Here is a 23211-nt window from a genome sequence, read left to right on the forward strand (position 1 = left end):
AAATATGAAGTGTGTCAACGGCCCGTCCCCCCACAACACAGGAGGCACACAAACATCCGTCAAAGCGACACACCCGATGTTCACAAGTTAGCCCTGCAGCACACAGAGATGAGAAGACAGCAGATCCTTCACTGACAACTAGCCCTGGGTGAGACACTTTCCAGCCACCTGAACTCAATCAGGCCCCGGTGGAGGCAGTATTTGGGTATTTCATTTCATCTTCGTCCCCTCATTCACTCGAGGTGTGTTTGATTTATCTTTCAATGCCGCATGTGAGAATGCAAATCACATTTGGAATCTAACATCACTTTTGCTTCATTGCAGCTGCTTGTTTGGGTTCCTTTCAACCTGGTTGAGTGTAGCTCAGAGCAGACGCTACTATGAGGGCCATCAGAGGTTCAATCCACTGTAAACACAGCGCACATGATGCGGTGTGCACCCACTCTCAAGGCTGTGTAATATTTACCAACTGTTGGCTATACACGCAAACTATCTAAGACTCAATGTCTTTCTTCCACTAAAATCACCCCATGCCAACATCCAGCACAGTAAAGCAGTGGCAGGTGTAAGGCACTAAGCTCCTTCCCCTTCTCCCTGGGTGAGGTGTGAGGAGCAAAACAATGACAGACAAAGGTCATCTGGCCCATGGTGCCCCACACGCTGAGGTGTTGACCTGCCAAACGCACCCCTGAGGCAAGGAAAGGAAGGGATGAGGGAATGAAGGAAAGAAAAGATGAAGGAAGAAATGGTCTGCAAGCGACCAAAGACAAACTGAGGTGGCAGCTAAGAGTTAACCAGAATGAGCAGAAAAGCTGCCTGAGTGTAATGTCTTACTACTATTCACAAAACAATGAAAATCATTATTGACAATCATCTGTAAATAATTTCAATATTCAGTAATAATAATTTAAGATCATATTTTGGCCCCCAGTGTGTGTTTTTATATTGACTTTGTAAAGTTTAGCACATTTAAAGTTCTAATTGTTCAAACCACTTTGGATTGTTTCTGTATTTAAAAGGTGCTCTACAAACAAAAGCTTCAATTTTGAAGGTTTAAGATTCTTTTTTTTTTTTTCTTGATGAATGACAAACACTTTAACAATTAATCAATCACCTCTGTTGTTAGACCAATCAATTAATCCTTTCAACGCGACAATGCATGTAGCGGTCAGTTACACAGATTTTCAACAGGCTGTTTGATCCAAATCTGTTTTGTGGAAAGTGTAAGAAAGGTAAATTCCGGGTATAGCAGGTCAGGACCTTGGCAGGTGAAATAATAAAGCCTTGACATAAGGCAGAGAGCAGGGAGGCGCACCATGACCCAGCGCAACCCAAGGCACCTCCCAACTGAACCTAATTCTCTCTCTCACCGTGTCTCTCTTTCCCACTGTTAACATATCCAGACACCTACATGCATGGCAGATTTTCTAGATGTTCAAAGCAGGGCACAGCTAAAGGTCGACATTCTCGGAAGTGATGAAAGAATTAGCGGGAATATTCTGTTTTTACATTAGAAATGGTTAAAGAAATACATAAAACAATGCAATCAGCAAATCAAATGCTGTGCGTGAAAGTGTTGTTTTAGAGGAGCATGAGGCCATGAGGAAATCAGAGAGAGGGGCTGTTATAAATAGCCCACAAATGCATGCAGGGATCGTCACCTAAGCTGTTTTTTCCTTCCCCTGTTTAATTGACATCCGTATATCAGTGGTAAAAATGCAAATACACAGACACAAACGTGTCGTTAATGACACAGGCGCACACACTCATCAGTTCTCTGGAACAAGAGTGACACGGATGTGCACACAAAATAGCAGGTCAGCATCTCTGATTCACCCAAAGTCCTGTGAAAAAAGATGTCATAGTCAATGCTGAGACACACTGGGTCACTTTGATCTGTCTGTTGAAATATATTTTACACCTATAGTGGAAGCACGTCAGAGCTGTAAACGTTTGGATTTCTTAGCCAAATATGTTTGAATTCACTTTTGTGACCGTAACGAACGTGCTTTATACTGTTGTAATCATTTTTGTCGCTGTCAGCATCACCAGCATCATCATCTATCATCTGCAATCATCAAGCCATATGCTTTTTACCAAGATTAATTCCAAATTAATTCCTACGTCTGATCGGAACAAACAACTACTGGAAGATTATTTAGTGTCAACAGGTTAGAAGTTTTTATAGTAAATACTGAGATTTGAATTCAGAAGGCCCAGATACAACATGTTTATTTACATTTAACCAAAACCACAACCTCTCCCTAACCTTAACCAAAGAAACACAAAAAGTGTAATCCATCCACTGAGTGGTCATTATCAGTCATTATCATACCCCCAGTGATGGTTCAGTGGGATACCTGACCTCTACCAGTATTCCAGAAGGCAGTTATCATCAATGTGGTAATTATCTATCTAAAGCTAGAGGCCATGCTAAATGTGACAGAAGCGAGAGTGACACTTGATATAAAAGCAACAGTCTCTGTGTAGGGTGGAGGTCGGGGTGGGAGAGACGGTTTGTTTCCTGTGTTAAACTATTGGTCAGTGTAGTCAAAACGTTACTGTAATTCAAACCACAATCTGCTCCCTAAATCTACCCAACCCTTTTGTGTCTCAAGTCGTTTTGTCGCTAAAGCTAAGCAAACTGTTACTCTGCATTTAACATTGTAACCATGACATTGGATGTTTGACACATGATATCGCATGATAATGACCTACTGAACCTACTGGCAGGCACAGCAGGGACCTACTTGCTTTCCTACAGCGCTGATGACAACAGCTAGAGACCACTGAATGGAGTGATAACATCAAAGAGGGTGAACCTAACCAGTGACTTTGGATTCAGAATAAAGATTTGCAGTCACGTGTACAAACTTTTGCTTTCACAAATGGTGCGTATTACAGTAAGAAGTGCCTGAGACCAAATTCTGTATTGAGTTCATCTGTCTTCATCATTCATTTGTGAGAATGTAAAAAATCTCCTCTTCTTTTTCTTTTTTTTATTATGATTATTATTTTATTTTTTGGCTTGTCTCCTTTAGTAGCAGTGTTTAGTGGTGGGGAAATCCTCTGACACATATAATCTACTTCAGACTGACATGAGCCAGGGTTGCTATCGGTGCATCCCTATCTCACTGAGCAGACTGCATACATGATGCAGTCTGGGAGCCAGGCTAGACTGACACCACAACAGCAGCCTTTAGTTCCCTCAGTGCTCCCTCTCATAGCCCTAATATCGCCTGTGGGATTTCACCGCACTACAGAGTCATGTCAGAGATCTCTACAACGCGTGACGTCTCCCTCAGCCACTGCTGTCATGTTTCCTCTTCTACTTACTTCCACCCCCCAACACCCCACCCGTTTTTTTTCTTTCCAAGCCTCTCTTGACTCTGGTTTGAGCAGGAGACTTTCTCCCTGAGTGTTTTAAGTTGTCAGTTTTTAAAACACACGTATCAAAGCTGGGAGTAAAGGGGGGGAAAAAGACAGATGTTTCTCTTATGCCTTTCTACTTGAGTACAATGAAGCTTTGAAAAGCCATGAGAGAGAGAGGGGAGTGAAAAGACATTTGCAGAGATCTTTTTGCAATCCAGATCCTTTCTCCCGACGACTGGCAATACATCATTTGTATTGATGCAATATTAAATTTCAATATCGCATGTCAAAAGGTACAAAATGATAGATCATAGCCTAACTAAATGAATTATTAAAGGCATACGCCGGCTGCGCTATCAGCTTCTCTTACAATCAGCTGTGTCAGAAGAGTGCAGTTGGTGATACTGGCAGAATTTCAAAGCTTTGTCGTTTTTCTTTCTAGCTGCATCCCAGCTTTCTTAATCTAGCTTTCTGTCACTTATTAATGTTCCCAAGGAACTAAAAACCACAGATCTTTCCCTCCCAATAATCAGAGGCTTAACTCACGTCCTTTTATTTCTCAAGAAAAAAAAAAATATTTGAAAAAATAATTGAATAAAGTCATAATTAAATATTGAATATTGAACAGAAGATAAGGAGAATATGTTTAGCTTTGGTAGATATGTTAAGAGGAGAAGAAGAAGGGGAGAGCAGAGTCGCTGTTGAGGCGGTGACTCATTCTGTGTGGTATGATTTATGTGCTCTTTATGTGCTCTGCGACCCTGTAAGTTTATCTCTATATTCCCTGCCTTATAGAGTGACTCTTTGGTTGTCTCGATGCCTCGCCACAATAACACTGTGTACCGGACTCAATGGTTGACTCTAATTTACGACTCAAGTCAAAGGTTGTGTCTTTGATGCCTCATCAAGTCACGGTTGACGGGAAAAGAGACGAAGAAGAGAGGACAGAGAGGACGGACAGGGAATGAGATGCTTCCCCACAAGTGGATCTGACAAAAATACACTTTTTTATGTGCACTAGCCTGAAAATAGAACGAGAAGAGGATTAGATAGAAAACAGCATGAGATTGTGCTTTCAAACAATGTATGATTTGGCAGAACTAAGTGAAGATTGGACCAGATGCCATCCCACATCACTCGTGTTTGGGTTGATGATTATCTAATAATGCAGATATACTGTATCTTTACAGAGCCCTGCTGCCACCTTGTTTTTGCATATGAGTTAAATTTGTTGCAATTATTTTAAAAGCAATCTACGATTTCTTTGATCCAGACTCAATGAAATGTTCCAGCGGGGCATGAATACGGCTGTCCAACATGTTCTCATTCCACAGCGGCACATAATGACACTTCCGACTTTAAGATACCCCTTTGGCGTCACTTACTGATGCACTGGGTGTGTCACTGCTTGGTTCCATGGGTATGGCAGTCTGTCAGACCTCTCATCATAACAACAGTCATAACTGATCAATTGCAATGTGGAAACATGACGGTTTTTGTTCTTCGATACGGACAAGAGGTATGGAAGAGTAAATGCTATAGCATAGACTCAGCTCAGAGTGCTGTCTAGAGGTCCTAACTCAACTGTATAATTGTGTTAGAAGATACAAGTGTTTTTATATTGACAGGTATCTCTATTGCTTTGTCCATCCCACTTATAGCAATAAGTGTAAAGGCTCAATACCAGCAATATCTCTGTTCTGTTGTTAAATTATACAAAGAGATGATTCAGCACAAAGAGTGGACAAACATGATATTACAATTTTAGCTGTTGTGGCTAAGAAACTGCCAGTTGAGTGTAGCGTAAATGTAGATCACCAGAGAGAGCGGAGACTTTATGATGCTGATGGTTATTGAAGACCAGAGCCCCTGAGAGTAATTTTTGGGCATGGGTAAAATGTAGGACCAGTTCAACATTGTGGGAAATAGTTTTTTTTTCTTGGTGAAATACGTGCAGAGACAGAGCACAAGGCCCTGTTTCTGTGGATGTGCTTGTGGCCTGTGCGGATGTTAATTCTTCTATGCATGTGCGATGTCCTGAATCCCCTAACCCCCATGAGGTTTTAATTGCAGGGTCCAGATTGCCAGGGCTGGTTAAGGCCTGGCGACCCCCATGAGAAGTCACAGCCTCCATTTAGCTTTCCAGATCCCATGCAAACGAACACAGGGCCCCGTGTTAGCGTGCTAGCAACTGGCTGGCAAAAGTTCAATTTTTATCCCCCTTTTGTATCCAAGCCTGCTGTCTTGCCCTAACGATGCTCTCTCTCATCCCCCACCCCACACCCCCATCACACACATACACACACACACACACACTCCCCTTCCCTTGCCTTCTCCCTTCAACAACAGAACACAGTGGAGTCGTTAGGACCCTCTCTTCATTACTTCAAAAAACCAATCATTAGACACCAGAGTATATACGTAATTAGAAAATCACTTCCTTTGCAATCCCGGCTAAGTAGTTTACATACTGTAATTACAGGGACAAAATCAATTTTTAATCATTTCACTGATTGGGCTCATCAGCTCAGTAGGAACATTGTATCCTGCTTGTTGTGCGAAAGCAACATCTGGGCTAAAACAATTACCCTTTTGTGTTCCAGAGCAGCTCTAAAAATGCCTCGCTGCCACTTCCCCATGTCGTGGACACTCTTTCTATCTCTATCCGTCTCCAGACGCCTGTTTCGTTCTTTCGTTGCTCCTTCTCCCTTCTCTTGCACCGCTCCTGCCTCCTCCTTTCTTCTTCGCTTTCTTTCTCTTTCGCTCCATGCCCTTGACTTGGACATGGAGGATCACATTTAAAGCTTTATAAATCAATACACTATAATAAGCTGCTCTTGACAGCGAGGGAAAGAAAAAGCTGGGGGGGAAAAAAAAGAAACAACATATTGCTTTTTTAACACCTGTTTTTGTTTTTTTTGTTTTCTCTTTTCATGCCCCTGTTGTTATTGTCATAGGTGTTATGTTTTCTACGTTGTTGCCTTTTATAAAAACAGATTTTGTTTGGCCCTGCGGAAATATCACCTTATTACCATGTTTTCTGTTCACTATAAGAAGTGGGATGTGACAATGTCGATAACAGTTTTACGAAATACGTAAAGGCAGAACATGGCAGTTGTCAAAATGAGACATAAATACATAATCCAACGTGCGACCGTGTCTTCTGCCCTGCTATGTTTCACCCTTCAACAGCTAATAAAATGCTTTGTATTCTTGTCTGAGAGAGGCCCAATCGATCCACATTAGTCTGAACTCTCTCTCTCACTTTTAAAACTCAGGAAATCAGATTTCAGTGGAGGGAGAGGAAAAAAAATCGGTTAATGCATTGATCAGTTGGGCTGTATGCAAATCACATTTGGCTTTTTTTCTGATCAATAGCATTAATTAACAGCTTCGTTTTAACGGCACCCCGCAATCCCGTTAGACACTGCTGTCAACCTCAGAAATCCTCCCCCCTGTGTCCATCCCTCTCTCAGTAGCCATGGAAATGAATGGCGCGTGGCAGGGACCATAAATCAGGAAATCCAATTTGACCATGAGCTCCAGTGCTAACTGTAAAATACGAGCACCAACAAAGTACACAGGTAGTTCAGCCCTCATTGGCCATTATACTATTTTCTTGTGACAACAAAAAAGTTCACATGAATGCTTTTCAACTTTCTCAACATTTGTTGAACTTTTTTAAAGGGACATTTTACACCTGAAGTTCAGTTTGTTTGTTATTCATGGCTCTCGAGGAGCTGCCTGAAGAAACGTTGATCAAGTCATAACCAGAAAATACAATTTTCATTTTAGACTTAAGACTTCAAATTCATAAAAGAGTATACCCCATTTGAGGCACTGCAATATAAGTATATCTTACCCTCTTCAGCCTGGATTTTGCCCACATGGCCCCAAATCTATCAAAGCACTAATGACGGGCAGCACACTGATGTAGGGCTCAGCGCTGTCACTTCACAGCAAGAAGGTTTCAGGGCTTGTACCTGAGCGTGACAACCATGTGGCAGCCCTGTGATAGACTGGTGGGCTATCCAGGGCGCACCCCGCCCATGTCATGGGCCATGTCAGCTAGGACACCCACCCTTTTACAACTCCACCAAGATAAGCAGGTACAGCTAACGGATTGATAGAATCAAAACGTTACAGGTGGTCTCGTATCCAACATATGAGAAAGAATTTGCGATGTTTCATTTTGGACATAATAGTTTTAACTTTATTTAATACTTGTACTCTTTAAATTTGTGTATGTGTGCATCGTGTGGTAACCAGCCTAGCTGCTGCTGCCAGGGATGCCACTGTGTGGGATTAATAATGGACGCTTTTTGAAATTATTATTATTCCCAAAATGCTCTTTTGTGATTTGCTTTGAAGGGCGTGCATGTGTGTGTGTGTGTGAGTGTGGGTGTGTGAGTGGGTGGGGGTTTGTTAAGTGAGTAAGGGGGGAGATGGTTAGTGAAAGGGGGGTGAGAGGGGTGGTGGGGTTGGGGGGGCTTGCTTGCTCATTTGGAGAGCTTTTCCAATTATACAATTAGTCAGGAATGTAGGCCAGCAGCCTTGGTGTTCGTCTTGCTCCCGACCTCGGATAGCAAGTGCCCACGCCTCACTTTGTATTTATCTGTTTCTTTCTCACTTGTCAAGGAATACATAAATAGATGTAGATCGAACAAAAACAAACAAACAAGAAAAACAACAGAAGTAATCCACAACTGTGGAGTCAAAGTGAAAGTGGCGTCAGCTCACAGTCCAGGCAGGAGGTGGCTAGAGCGGCCGGTGTCCCAGAGGAGCGGAGCTAGCAAACACTGACCTTCTTTGTGAATTAGGTTGCGTGTGAACAACCATGATCCTCCGCTGTGGTTTTAATAGATAAAGTCACAGGGTCACAGCTTCTTTTATGAAATTCTGTTTGATGAGTTTGCTTTGTTGAAGAACTTTTTTTTTTTTTTTTGTAAATCCACTATATACCCCACCAAAATAAAACACCACTTTGGGAACAAGAGTGTGTCAGTGATAGCTGACACACACAATTCAAACTACTTTTGATTTCTTCTTTGGGTTCAAGTGATATGATAAATTGATTTATGATGACGGAAATAACTGTTTTATAATTTGGCCCCTTTTTGATTGTCCCTTCACTCCTGTCTGTCTGCTACCGACTGTACCGCACTGGGTTTAATATGAAGCAACAACAACAGCCAAGTGCCATCTGTTGGCATGCGGATTTTCTGTAATCTCTCTTTACTGATTACAACAATGACTACACGAACCTCTTAAATAATTATCCCACAATGTAAAAAAAAAAGCTAAATAATTATAATCATTAACTCCCACCAAGTCTGCCACTCCTCCAGCAAATGAAGGCTGTCAGAGAAAGAGAGAGATAAAGAGAGAGACAGAGTGAGAGAGAGTTTTTTTTTCTGCTGTGATGCCAATCATATCCTATTTATACCAGCAGGGCAGAGCACCACACAGCAGTGACAATCTTAACCCAGCAACATTCAAGAGGAAACTGTGGGGAAATTGACCCCTCTTCACCCACCACCCATGCACCTTGTGTTTTTTTTTTGTTTTTTTTTTTTCTGTTCTCTTAAGGGAAAAAAACATCCTAACGCAAACATACTGCCTGCGATCAGCTTGATACTTTCAGCGGTGGAATCAGTGTCAGGTTTTGGTGCAGCATCGCCAAGAATTGAATTTGGGTTTGAGTAAAAGCTGCAATAAGAAACACAACCCAGTGTTCACAAATTAGCAGGCTACACACCTATACCTATTATAATACTAGAAATGCAAGAAGCAAGAAATTCACACCCTTTCTCTGGGGGCTAATAAAAGGCATGCTGGCAAATGTAGAAAATCACTATCAAGAACTAGAAGCCAGGCTGGTGATGTGTGGGTGCACCAGAAAAGTAAATTATACTTTATCATTCCTGGAATGCACATAAAAATGTTATAATTTGATAGTACACAGCATGAAAAGAATGGAGAAGTGTCTAAATATCTTTTATCTAGTGCATGATTGCAACAAACCTTTTGATATGTAAAGATAGAATATGGAATAGCTTTTTTATAAATGGAAAAAAAAATCATTCAGATTATTCTAAGTAGTAATAACAGATTATAAAAGTAATTTATTACAAATTAAAGTTCTGGATACCTAATTGAAATTATCAAAAGATATTATTAAAAATCAGTGTCTGCTAAAAGTACTACAACTGCACATAATGCAGCAGAATGACCCCAGTGTTGTGTCATATTGTATTATATTAGTTAAGTATTGTTGCTGATGCAGTATTGTGTAGTGTCATAAAAGTGCACAAACCCAATATTACTAATTAAAAGTAAAAGTCTAAATACCTGCAACTGCACATTCTTCATTCAAGCTGATATTCAAGCTGATGCAGTTATTGTACCATTCTCCACTAACAAAACAACATATTTTAAACAGCTTTTTTTCTGAATTTGATGCTGCTGTCTGCAGGTTTGTTGGACAAACTCTCAAACGTGAATATGATGGCATATGAATTAATACAACAATTGGGTCAAAGGTCTGTGTTACTATGGTGACTTGGTGTGGAACAAAAACAGCAGCTGGGGCGTGCGTAATATGTACTGACAGCTGGTTAATCCATAATAATACCTCTTCATTTATTAGTTGATAACATTCATTTAACAATCTGAATCTGCAAAGTAACTAGTCAGATAAATGTAATGGAGTAACAAGAATCATAATTACCTCTGAATTGTAGTGGATTAAAAGGGAAAGGAGAGTAAATAGTTTTTCTTTTATTAAGTACAATTAACTGAAATTATACTTTATTTCAGAAATTGAGAAAATGTACTTACCTTTATGTGACATTGAATATTAGTCAATATGAGCTCATTTTTCCTCTAACTAAATTTTAGACTTATTTTATCAATAAAATCTGTATTTTTGAAACTAATCACATTTTAAACGTATCATGTCATGTAAAACCTTCACATCAATCTAACTCTAGCTATAAAATAAAGAAGCTAAGTTAAACTAGAATATATACAGTGCGTCAGTAGCTTCAGAAACATTTTACTTTACACCTTTGCTATAGATTTACATTAATTGGTAGCAACTGGCATTCCCTTTTTATCAGCAGCATGTTCTAGTACAGTATGTCAACGTTTAATGTGTGTATCTGTGAATGCTCACTCGTGTGTGTGTGTGTGTGTGTGTGTGTGTGTGTGTGTGTGTGTGTGTGTGTGTGTTTGCAGTTCTGTTTACGAATCTCTTTCTATATAAGTCGTCTGTGTGTGTGTGTGTGTGTGTGTGTGTGTGTGTGTGTGTGTGTATGTGTCAGAAACTGTGTGTGTGCTTGCTCTTTGTGTGAGAAATGGTGTGAGAATACGTCAAAGGGAGCATGTGTTAGCTCTGCTTCCAATATGAGGGAAATCTGTGGCACATACCTCTGATATGACACAAGCCAAAATGCCATGACTCACCCATGCTATATTTAATTAATAAATGGAATCCAAAACAGACCATTACCAGGGCCTGGCCAGAGCGGAGAACTGCAGGATCACAATCTTATTATTATTAAGTTAGAAGGACAAATATGTCTTTATTTCACTTTCGAGGTGCATGTGAATGCAAGGTGACAATTGGGACAGGCTGTTTTCTCAGCTTGTCCCAAAGAGGACAACAGCCACACATGTTCAAACCCTGCTGAATCCAAATCTTGTAGTAAATGTTAGAACATGAATTGCTTCAAGAGAAAAGGGTTCAATTGATTAGCACTTCACAAGCAGTCGATATTTACAAACTGGGCTGACCGCTCCCACCCCCCCACCCCCAAAATTAAAAGAATATGGAGACGTGAAAGCATGTGAGTAATTATTGGAGAGAAGAGGAAAGGAAGGGAAGGAATGTTGGAGAGACATGTATAGATGTAAGGCAAGCCAAGATGAATGTGAGGTACCTGAGAACGTCTCATTTCTGTTGTATGAGCGCAATGATGGCTGCGATGAGGATGGTGATGGTGATGGTGATGATTACAGACAACCAGGTGGGATTAAGCATCCTAACCCAAAGCAGGCATATCCCTCACTGGTACTTGTCACTCCATCTCTAATCACTCACTGACACACATACAGTACGCACACCATAACAGCCCATCACTATAAAAGATGGGGTGGCCACGCTCCTCCAGCTCCGGGAATAATGGCTTGCACCTGTTTACCATGTCACCTCTGTTTGCTAATTGTCTCCTTGAGCTACAGAGAGAGGAACTGACGGCATTGTGGCTTTTTGACAGGCCAGTTGTGTGCGTAGGTGTGTGTGTGTGTGTGTGTGCGTGTGTGTGTGTGTGTGTGTGTGTGTGTAGGCCAAAACTCACTTGTAAGTCGCTTTGGATAAAAGTGTCTGACACATGATTAAATGTCAATGCAAAACTCCTCTAACACTTCAATAAAGAGACAGTGAACCTACATCCTATTTCTTTTTTATTTGAATTTATATTGTGGTGAAAAAGGGTAAGTACGTATATTTGTTCATGCTGTTGTCATTTAATGATGAATATAACGAATAACCAACAAGCTTTCTATTTCAGTCAGTATTAGGTGTTGCTTCTACATTTAAAATGACATTTTACAGAACTCACTTGATTGATATGAAATTTTTATTCAAAGCTAATCATCTCAGTAGAATGTGGGAATCCAGTATTTAGAGCAAGCAGCTTGTGAAAATAAGGTTACAAAACTAAGTAGGCAGCAGCTGTTATTTCACTGTGTTGAATACATTGAATCAACATTTCATATCTTGTGCTGCTCGTCTCTTTTTCAGTTCGTAGCATAGGTTGTGTGAACATTAATAAAGCTGCTACTTAAAACTTAACTGTTACCTTTTTAGCTGACACGAGGTGTGTAGACACAACAAATAAACCTGATTAAATTCAGTAGAGGATTTGATAACCCTCAGCCATAACTAGCACAAGAAACAATATGAGTCTGAAGAGACTGTATGGAATTAATGCATGTTGCTTGTATAGGTAGTGCTATTGATTAACCACAAACTGCAGGGTCAGTAGTTCACTTGCTTGAAAAGACACTGAACCTACTGGAAGTAGGGTCTTGAATGGAAGCTGGCCTAAACAATTTAAAGTTTAACATGATAACATATATTAATACACTCCAAAGCAAAACCACTGAACCACCAACAGATGCTGTACTTGGCAGCTCTAAGGTACGAATCACCCAGCAATGTGCCTGAGAAGCATGTTGCTGCCTGAGTTCTGTGTGTGCTCAAATGACTTTTCCCATATAAACAAAGATTTGAAAGAAACAAAAAACATGTGTGCACAAGGCACGTTAGCGTGACAGACACCTTTAATATCCTCCCTTTTTCCCCTGTGATCAATGGGTGTGATCGTACCTGGGTGACTGCCGCCTCTCCAACGAACGCCGGATGTCAGGAAGAGCGCCGACAGCTCCGCGGAAGGTGGGACGACAAGAGCCTGTAAACAAAGCACACACACCAGGAAATTCACAGTCATCCACATGTGAAGCTTGACAAGTTTGCAACACTGTCGACAGAGAAATACCCATTAAAATATTGTGTGTTGATCACCCTCTTCTCCCACACCACCCCCCCTCTACCCCACAGCTTTAGTTTTGCTCAGGACCTCCTGCAATGTGATGTCATCTACACATCATTGAGTAATCAAAAACAAATATATGAACTGTAATTGCTTATGTATATCACTGGTTCACTTTTTCATTGTCATTGTATTATTAGTTTTTAGTGTGACACTGTAATATCCAGCAGAAGATGAGGGAATCATACAGATACATACAAGGTCTGGGAGTTAAAATATGTAAAAAAAAAAATGGCAGAAGTGGAAACCTGTGAAAGGAGCCTGTGCAGCACAGCAGTGGACGTTATCTGATCCGGCTTTGAAGCTGCCGCTTGACATCAGAAAAATAATCAAGCCAACACGAAGTATGTGAAGTTTAGGACTGCCACTCCCCTTTAAAGGAGCATGAAACTGTGTGCAAATGCAAGCTGCTCGCGGCTTCTGATAGGAGCCACGATTTATGACATTACACACGATATACTGTGTATTCCTAAACGCTGCAAAAGAAGTTTTCATGCTCAGCTGAGGTGGAAAACCTGCAAAAGTTGTATGGCTTTGTTCTTTGTTGAAGAAGCTAATTTATCTATTTCTACACAGCTGAATAAACTGCTCCTGATTTACATTTCATTTTTTGTGACATTTCAAATGTGTGCTTAAATCTGTTGAAGTTTGCCTAGATGGTAATCTGGGAGATCTTGGTTTTGCGTATTTACTTCAAACTTAAGTGCTAAATGCTCGATGCTGTACTCTATGTTCATTGGGGTGCCCCATTTATCACCTGTCACCTTATTTTTTTTCTTCAGTGTACCTACAGTAGGTGCTGCTCATTTCTGTGATTGATTACTATGGAAATGGGTTTAACAAACTCTTCTCATGGCTATCCTGGAAGTGGAGAGAAATTCACGCATGGAGAAACTGACTCTGCTCTGTGTTCCCCTCCACAGATGTGGAGAGTCTGCGGGAGAACCGTGCAGATCTAACCAACACTACTGTTTCAGTGAAGCTAATCAAAAGTAACAGTGGGTGGACATCAAGCCCCCAGTCTGTGCCACTCATGAATCACATACTGAACATTTGAGTCACCGTGCGAACTCTCCGGATATTCCATAAAGTAGTACACTGCGATCAGAGGTGGTCAGAGTGAAAAACAATTGGTTGTTGTCCTGGAAAAGTAGAATTTTAGTTGGGTTCTCAGAGATGACAAAGATCATGTTCAAAGAAAGAAAACATTTGGTTATTATCAATAAAGTCATGTTTTCAATGTCATCATCGCTAAGGCACTTTTGTACAGCTACTAAGACAAATTAATTTCCTGTCAGCATCTTAGCTGAGAACAAATTATCATCCACCACATACAAACTACAATTCTACTTTTCCAGGGCTGAGCTGGATTGTTTTTTAACATCTAGAGTTTGGGGAAACACCTTCAGAAATGAGCTGTGTTAGGAACAGTCAGCATGTACTGCTTTAGGAAGTATGCAGAGAGGGGTAGGGTTAGGACACCAGCTTCCCCAACTTTTGTCCTGTAGTGGTTGCCGTGTGCTCCGGGTGGTGTGGGCGCAGGGCCACAAAGCCAGGTCTCATTCCCAACGAGCAGATGTCCCTTGCCCAGCTTTTTGAATCTGTATGTGTTAGACTCACGCTCACGTGCAGAACAGGGGACACACACATGCTCGCACACAAAGCCACAATGTTGCCTTAAGTCACAATCTAAATTGGCTCCCAAGGGCATTCCAACTACCTTGTTCACCAAAGGCATTGTGTATGTTTTTTCAGTGTTTAGCATATGCTACCGTAACCTGAGATCTCTCTCTCTCTCTCTCTCTTTTCTCTCCCTCTCTCTGTTTCTCTCTGTCTCCTTTGCATGCACACACACACACACACATGCATAAACACACAATGTTTCCAGAAGTTGCTTTGTTTTCTCCCTTAACGTATTTCCCATCAGGCCCTTAATTAAATTCAAAATAGTTCACTCTAACTATTAAATCACGTTGCACCAGCCACCCAGACAGACAAACCTCAAAAGCGGTACAAATACAAGGCAGAGCGATGGGACGGGGTGACTCTGTGTCTTTTATGAAGTCTCACATAAAGAACGACTTAGAGAGAAAGTCTCTCGGATCACTCATTTTTATATTGTCAAGTGATATTTCAATACTATTGCATGACATTTAAACACACTGATCTGATGTGTGCTTAAAATGGGATTGATAAGTTGTCCACCGGCCAATTAGAATCCTGCAAATTAGGTCCATCTTCTGGACTTCAAGGACTGAGTTGCCTTGAAAAATCTAATAAATGTTTTTTTCCACATGATACATTATTGATGTTTTCATGATCAAAACCAGGAAAGGATTTAAGAACACAGCTTGCAAACTGCTAGTATATCCAAAGGCAGATGTGGACAGGTTATTGTTGTACCTGAGTGAAATACCACAGCTAAGCTACCAACTCGTTGATCGAATCTGCTAATCTATGACTTGATATCAAAGCACACTGCAAAGTAATGAAAACAGCTAACATTTTAAGACAGTCTAACCTTTCCTGTGTTTACCTTATTAAAGAGTGTGTACCTTAACTGGTAGTGCAATACACACGAGGGGGAAACAATGTGTATAAAGCCGGCAGTGTTTAAGCAGGCGAACAGTAAAGTAATAGGCAAGAGCAGTGAAGTGTTGATTCTACAAAAGATGTGGGGGGAAATTGCACCTTAGTGCACACACACACACACACAAACACACACACGATCATGCATTCATATACACACACACATACACGCATTCCCTCCCCCTCCTCAATATACTCCCACAACACGGCCGGCTGCCTGGCAGTCGAAGTTAACATTTTCAGAGAAAATATTCCTTGCCTCCAATAGTCCAGTGTAATTCATTTTCCATCTCTGTTCATTAATCATTGTTAAAATTAGTGATCCATTTCTTCCACTCTGCCATCTGCACTCAGCTTCCTAACAAACATGACACCTCAGCGCATAATAAAAGCTGACAGCTACGAGGAGGCCTTTCCAAATAGCTTTCTGCATATGTGCACCTCCACGACTTGATGCCATTGTCAGACAAAAGTAGGTTATTTAGACCGCTGGCTGGAGAGAACGGCAAATTGCAGGCATACACGCGCGCACATACTACCAACATGCATGTGCATACATGTGCGTTCACGTGCGCGTATACGTTTCTGTCCCAAGACTGTGCAGCCACAGTGCATGTCAACAAGCCAGAGGAAGGGGGGAAAAAAAAAGAAAAATCTCATGAATAATCTCAGAACTCACAGTCACATGCAGACACTTTAAAGCACATGTGCCAACACATACACAAAACAACAGATGTGCACAATCTTGAATGGAATGTGCTAAAATCCTTGATAAAGGAGATCTCCCCCGTATTTTTCGAATAAGCAAAAATAAAATAAGCAAATGGAAACATACAAAATGTGAGCAAACCCAAGGAGAGCGGAAGAAACGGAGACGTCTTAAAGGTACCCTGTTTACCCCTACATGGTTTCTGCTTTCACCTCAGCTGGAACTGTGCTGTACTTTTCCATTCGCTCCCAGCAGCTGCACCATGTGTGTGTGTGTGTGTGTTTGTTGTGATACCATATTTCAGCTTTTCTACACTGTGATCTTAACCCAGAGTAAATTCAACTAAGAGGCAACACAGTATGGAATAAAGAAGAAAGGCAAAGGAAAGACAAGAGAGACAAGTCGCTGGGCCAGACAATGTCCCTCCCGGGTCAGCCAGGCCCCTCTCATTCACCTGAAGATACCTAGATAAAGAGCTGTCAACTCCCTAGGACCCCCTGCAGGCACCCTTGTGTGAATACAATGGAATACTTAAAGTTTAGGTGAAATGGCTTTTCAGCTACTATAATATATTCCAGTGTATTCACTGCACACAGACTCATAGCTAATGAAGCATAAATCAAGGATGCACATGAGTATTAACTGCTTATTTGTGATCAAGTGACAGAACTTTGGTGCATGGTTTGTAGTATATCTGAATGAAAGTAGCAAATTATAAAATCTGTACAAAAAATATCAAAAGGAAAAAAAAAAATACAACAAACTTCACTAAGAATCCATCTTAATGCCACCCAAGCCTCTTTCTGTGTCTCTTTCTCTCCACAGCTTACTCACAGTACCTTCTCCTAGTCTCTCGTTAACACCCCTCAAACTGTCCCTTCTCACATCTCCGCACACACATATGCACACACACACACACACACACACGTGCAGGTTCACATGTACACACACACACACACACATAAACCGTGCTATGCTGCTGTAGTCCTGTGATTCTCTTCTGTACACACACACTCACACACACACACACACACGCAGTCAGGATCCCTCCCTGGCGAGGTGTGTGTGTGTCTCTGCCCGAGGCGCAGCACATTAATCTATATAATGCCCTCAAAGAGAAGGCTTTTTCACACCGCTAACTGCCAAGGACTACGAGGGGCAGCGGCTGAGCCATGATTCAGCTGTTAGCCCAACTGGCGTCCCTGCGCGCACGCACACACACACACACCCATACACATACACACTCACTCCCCCTCACCACTCCCACACCCCTCACCACACACACACACAATATGTTAGCAAGAGTGCACACATACACCCTTCGCTGGCAAGAAATCCAACGCAGACACCTTTGTGAGCTCACAAAGGGACACACTCATCAACACTAGAACTGGGTATGGAACCTCAATACTTTTTTTTTTTTTTTGTAAAAATTTAAAAATGTGTTGAACAGTATAAAAAGCTGGCAACACGTAAGGAGTTGAGGGATCAAAAAGTTTTTTTTTGTTGGTATCATAGCAGCAGTAGTATGGACAGCATTCAATCCAGCACTGGTCAGCAGAGTTCTTTCGTTGCTCGCATGAGTTAAAGCTACGTGATGGTGATGACATACTGTTTATAATGGTGTGTACAGCGGCTGTCCAGTGCCTGCTCCGCCATCTGCCAAAGTTACCTTACAGGATTTTGGGCTCCACATTCCTCATATTTCACACTGCAACCTCTAGCGTGTGTGAAGATGCCCAGTGCAGATTTAATATTCATTTGTTGCATGGAAGTCGACAAAACAGACAGCCCAGAGCGGTGATTGGAGGGCCAGTGCTCGGAGACAGACGGCGAGCAGAAGAGCTGCTAAATCATCTTGACATTCACTGAGAAGTAGCCACACAGAAAGCTACTGCTGCTGTTAGTTCTCCCATTGACTAATTTGGTTCTACTTAACCCCTTAACACCCTGCACACACACACACACACACACACATACACATAGAGAAGTTGATGCAAGGCAAGTAGAGGCTGGTGCACATGCACACCAACACACACACACACACACACACACACACACATACACAAGCATCTCCCAGTGACACATTTAATTCCAGGTTCTCAGCACATCTGAATTACAGCAGGCTGATGAGGGAGAGAGGGCCAGGCCCCTCCGGACTGATTAGCATCATTTAAGAAAGCCTTCCTTTTCGCTTTCTGCCCGCCTCAGCGACCTTTCTCTACCTCTCTGTCTCTCCTTCTTTCTCTCTCTATCACTCTCTGCCACTCATTGGGGCAACCCTCCCACCTTCCAGCCTACAAGATGGGTGGCATCCCCACCAGCATAAGTCAATATGGAGTACACTAATTTACATCCAACACAGCAGAACACCTAAAGTACCCGTGCCTCTGGGGCTATTTTATTGCTCTAGGTATCCACAGATGACTCCTTGTTAACTTTAGACTGTGTTTTTTAAAAGGACAGAAGGACACAACCAATGCATATATACATCCGGCGCCATATGATGCTGTTTTTTTCTGCGTGTGTAAAGTAAGTAAGACAGAGCCTGTTTTATTTGTGCATATTTCCCCCCTTCTAAATTATATAAGCCTTGCACATGGCTTAAAATTTTGTAAAGCTTTTCTCAAAATCCTACTTATGGTTGCCATTCTGTGCCAAAAAGTTCATCTGGCCTGTAAATTTAAGCATGGATTACAAATATTCAAATCATGAGCTTACTGTTCAAATAAACATTTCCAACAGGGAGGGGGAAAGTTGCAAGGCATACACTTTCAGCATAATTCCTCCTCTGGCACCTCCCCTCCCCTCACTCCTAATAAAACAACCACAAAAAAAAAAAAAAAAAAAAAGGGTAGGGTAGGGAACGGGGGTTAGGGGTGGTGGGAAGCAGGGGGGGAGAAGAGACAAGAAATGCAAAAACAAAAGAGAGAGTTAAAAGTTTGGCTCCTTCATCTACCGTGCGCAGGATAAACAGCATTGATGAAATATGTAATTAATGTAATTGTAACCACCTATGCAATTACAGTCAGCTGGGTGGGCTTGACTGTAGCGCCGCTACAATTTACCATGGGACAAAGGGCACCTTATTACAGTTTTAAAGGGGGGGTGGGGGGGTGAAAAAAAGGGAAGGGTTTAAGCTGGTCAGCTGCTCACCACATGGTTGAAATAATAAGGACTGAAGTCACAATCATTTGGGTTTTAGTTCAGCTTCAGTGGTCACTGCACTTTACACTGGACAACACAAACACCTGACAGACTCCTGGGCATCCAGGGATGTCTGAGCCGCATCATCTGCCACACGAGAGCTACATGACTGAACTGTGCAGATTTACGTATGTTCACATACTGACATTGGTTTTGTATCGACTGAAAGTTGATAGTAAGTAGAGTTTATCTGTGCTCACCTGATTTTTTTTTGAGTACACAACTTCCACCTGAAGCTTAAAACCCTATGTGTATCTGTATTGAGATTGTCCATTCAGTGATTTAGGGGGAATCCTGCATCAGAAGTTACACTTTTTACAAATAACACTCATAGACGACAAGTTTTTCAATGATTGATGGAGGAATCGTATATATCATTTTTAGAATTTCTAACTAGGTAATTGCTTTAAAGCAACATCGTTGTGTAAAATAAGACTCCAGACACGTGCTATTCAAAGTATTAATTGCATTAATATTATTGGATTATTGTTGCTTCTAGAGCCACACTTTGGTAAATATGCTATTGTTTTATTCGGTCATAGAGACTCATTTGAAGTACTTTATACACAGCCCTGCCGAGTAGGTTCATAATTTAAATTAATATGAATGAAAATCATTTTACTATGCAAAATTATCTTCTTCTTAATTTTATTTAGTTTTCGAATGGAGAAGAAATAACTCCACTGTTTGGATGATTAAATGTACTTAGTTACTTTAACTTCAATCCAATCCAATACATTTACACTTACATTTGAACTTTTTTGGAGTCTCGTGTACAGTATGTCACCCACACTTTTAAATTAACATCATAAACATCATCGGCAACCAACTAAAGGGCTTGAAATAAAATGACCTTAAACCCATATATGGATAGACAGTGCACAATTATGGAAGAAAAAAGTACCGTCACTATTGACAAACGTACGGTCACCAGTGTGAGGACAAGTCAGAATTTGGGTTAAGGTGCAGTCAGCCGCCCCGGCCCGTTCATACTGACAGCCGGTGTTATCCCAGGGATTAAAATAGCCTCTTCTCTGGTACTCGCCCCTGCCCAGCATTAAAGTCTTCCACATTTGCAAAATTGCAAACAGATGCAGCTCAAGTACCTGCAAATAATCTGCCAAGACCAATTTCAAAAGGGAGATTTCAGAATATGTGGGAGTCATTAGAGGGAGTATTATTTCAGCGATGAGCGCGAGAGGGCCAGCCGTGGATCACCCAACCAGATGGGTTCTGCTGCCTTTTATTCAGGAAGAAAGAAGCCGACGTGTTCTTCATCTCCCCCGTTCCCCCAAATGAAGATATATAACGTGTATGAAGCAATTACAGCAGAATATTGGAAGTTTCAGAAGCAACCAAAGAATGTCAAATTTCCTTTTGAGTTTCTCAAAACAATCTTTTCATCTTCACAGTGAGGATGCTTTCAGATGGGGGCCGAGGAGGGTGGGGGGGGGGCGGTTTGCGGAAAAGAGAGGTGGGGGGGGGGGATTTCGATGTAAATGAGGATACAGGCACAGAGATCTGAGACTTTTATTGTTTTGTATTGAGTGTTAAATATGAGGAAGAATTAAAAGGTAGACACCTTAAAAGAGGCCTGTGGTGTATGGAAATGAAATATGTTTGGGAGCCATAATTTGCCACTGCTGCTGTTGTTATTTTTCAGACGGTTATCAGAAGTTTTTCTGGTCGCCTCAGCGCAGCTTTAAAGCGACGCACAACAAAGCCTTCACCAATTAAAGATGATTTTAACACCAAGAACTGCAGCAAACTTCATTAGATACTCCATCCAGCTGCTGACAAAAAGCCATTCAGAATGCATCTTTAAACGTCCGTAATGAATAATGTATAATCAAAACACCAATTCTTTTTTTTTTCTCACACTAGCCATTCACAACATCTAGAAGCCCTCATAAGCAAATGAAATGTTTATATCAAATGGGATTTGATTAGGTGACTGGTTATTATTGCTAGTGGGGGAAGCTGAATAACAATCTAACACCCTTTAAAAAAAAAAATGATCAAAATCACCAAGCCCTTGAAACAATACACATTCAATCAAATTCTTCATAATTGTAACAGTAGGAAGCATTTTAGGCATTCCACCCACAACAAACAGGCTTTGTTCTCCTGTTATGAGAGGCAGCGAGGGGACACAATCAAGTGCGTGAGAAAGCCAGAAACACAGGATTTCAAGCAATTCCTCCCTCTTTCTCTTACTCTCTTTCTATACACAACACCCCTCCTCCTCTCTCCTTCCCCTCATCCCCTTTACCCCACCTCGCTCTTTTTTTTTTTTTTTTTTTTTTTTCAGGGTCACCCATATTATTTGCTTCCTGTCTCATTGTAGCTGGCAAAAAGAGAATTTGGTAATTGAGTGGTACAGAACATGTGCCCTCCCTGCTCGCAGATGACAGATGGATTATAAAAACTTCAAAGGCGAGCATTTGGAGCACCAGGGGAGAGATGCTAGGTATTTGAACTATCATTCTTTACCCAGGAGACAATGACTGCCTGACATGGTACATACATCAAGGAATAGTGCAACAGCACAGGCACAATCCAACACACACACACACACACACACAAGCAACTCATACCCCTCCTTTTACTCCTTTTCCATCTCTATTTCTCTCTCGCTCCTTATTCTGAGTAACTTTGCGCCAGGCTTAGGAACATAAGAAATAGGGGGGGGTGCACTGAGAGAGAGAAGGTGGCGCTGGCAGAGGAAGTTTTTTGCCACCTTCAGGGTTCAAACTGTGGCATCTCTGGTCAGTAAAAGCTTGTGGTTTTTAAAATAAAGCCAGACTATTAGGCCTTGTACTGTAAGAGAAGGAGAGAATGCTGGGCGGCGATGCCTATAATCATCTTATAAGCATGATTTATGAAAAGGGCCATCTGCTTTGCCTTACTTAAGCACGGAGGCAACCTTTAATAATATAAGGACATGAGAGATGGGGGGGGGGGCGAGGCGGGCGGGGGATAGGCTGGGTTCAACACAAAGACACACACATACAGAGATTTCGACAAATTCAACAAACTGGTTACCCCTCTCCCTCTCTCCCTTTTCTTCTTCCTGTCTCGTCTCGGCAGCGTTCAGCCATTAGTTCAGATGCCAGCTAATCACTGTTGACCTCCCCTCTCACAGCGTTTAACCCCCAGCCCCTCCCACTGACCCTGAAGGAATTAGCAGCCTCACTGTAACACACTCACACACTCACACACACACAAACCTTCACATAAACTGACAGGGAACCATATACAAGAAGTATATAACTCCTGGTCTATAAAATGTCCACAGTCCCAAAATAAATTCAGTGTGACAAGTTTCGAGAATCACTGCTGACATATTCAAAGACCAAGCAACAGTCCAACAACATTTCTCCAGGTTGCTATCAATAAACTCTAGGAAACCAGTGACTTTATGGCATTTGTTTCAAATACGACTTCAATGATTAATCATTAGAGTTGAAGGAGATGAACTTTCTGACAATCAACTCATCAATTAATAAACTATTTATTTAAATTTTCTTAAATTATTGTTATTATTCTAATTATTGATTAATCTCTCTCTTAGTCTTTAAACAACAGAAAGTATTAAAAATGCTATTAATAAGGACCAAATGCGATGATCTTCAAATTGCCGTCCTCAAATAATTCGTGCATTCTTAATTAATCCTTAAGTTCGCAACTTTTTGATTTTAATGCATCGGTATTAGT

The 23211-nt window shown here is 41.3% G+C and overlaps 1 protein-coding gene across 3 annotated transcripts in view; it reads right to left on the minus strand.

Annotated features, from left to right (window-relative positions):
* znf536 (zinc finger protein 536) overlaps positions 1-23211 on the minus strand; it is a 207071-nt gene that overhangs the window by 169571 nt on the left and 14289 nt on the right. For all 3 annotated transcript variants that reach the window (XM_026378871.1, XM_026378870.1, XM_026378873.1), the window contains exon 2: positions 12767-12848. The gene's annotated coding sequence lies outside the window, so the exon portion shown is untranslated. The remainder of the gene's footprint in view (positions 1-12766; positions 12849-23211) is intronic.

This window comes from Anabas testudineus, chromosome 3 (assembly GCF_900324465.2).
Source record: "Anabas testudineus chromosome 3, fAnaTes1.2, whole genome shotgun sequence".
Classification (NCBI taxonomy): Eukaryota; Metazoa; Chordata; class Actinopteri; order Anabantiformes; family Anabantidae; genus Anabas; species Anabas testudineus.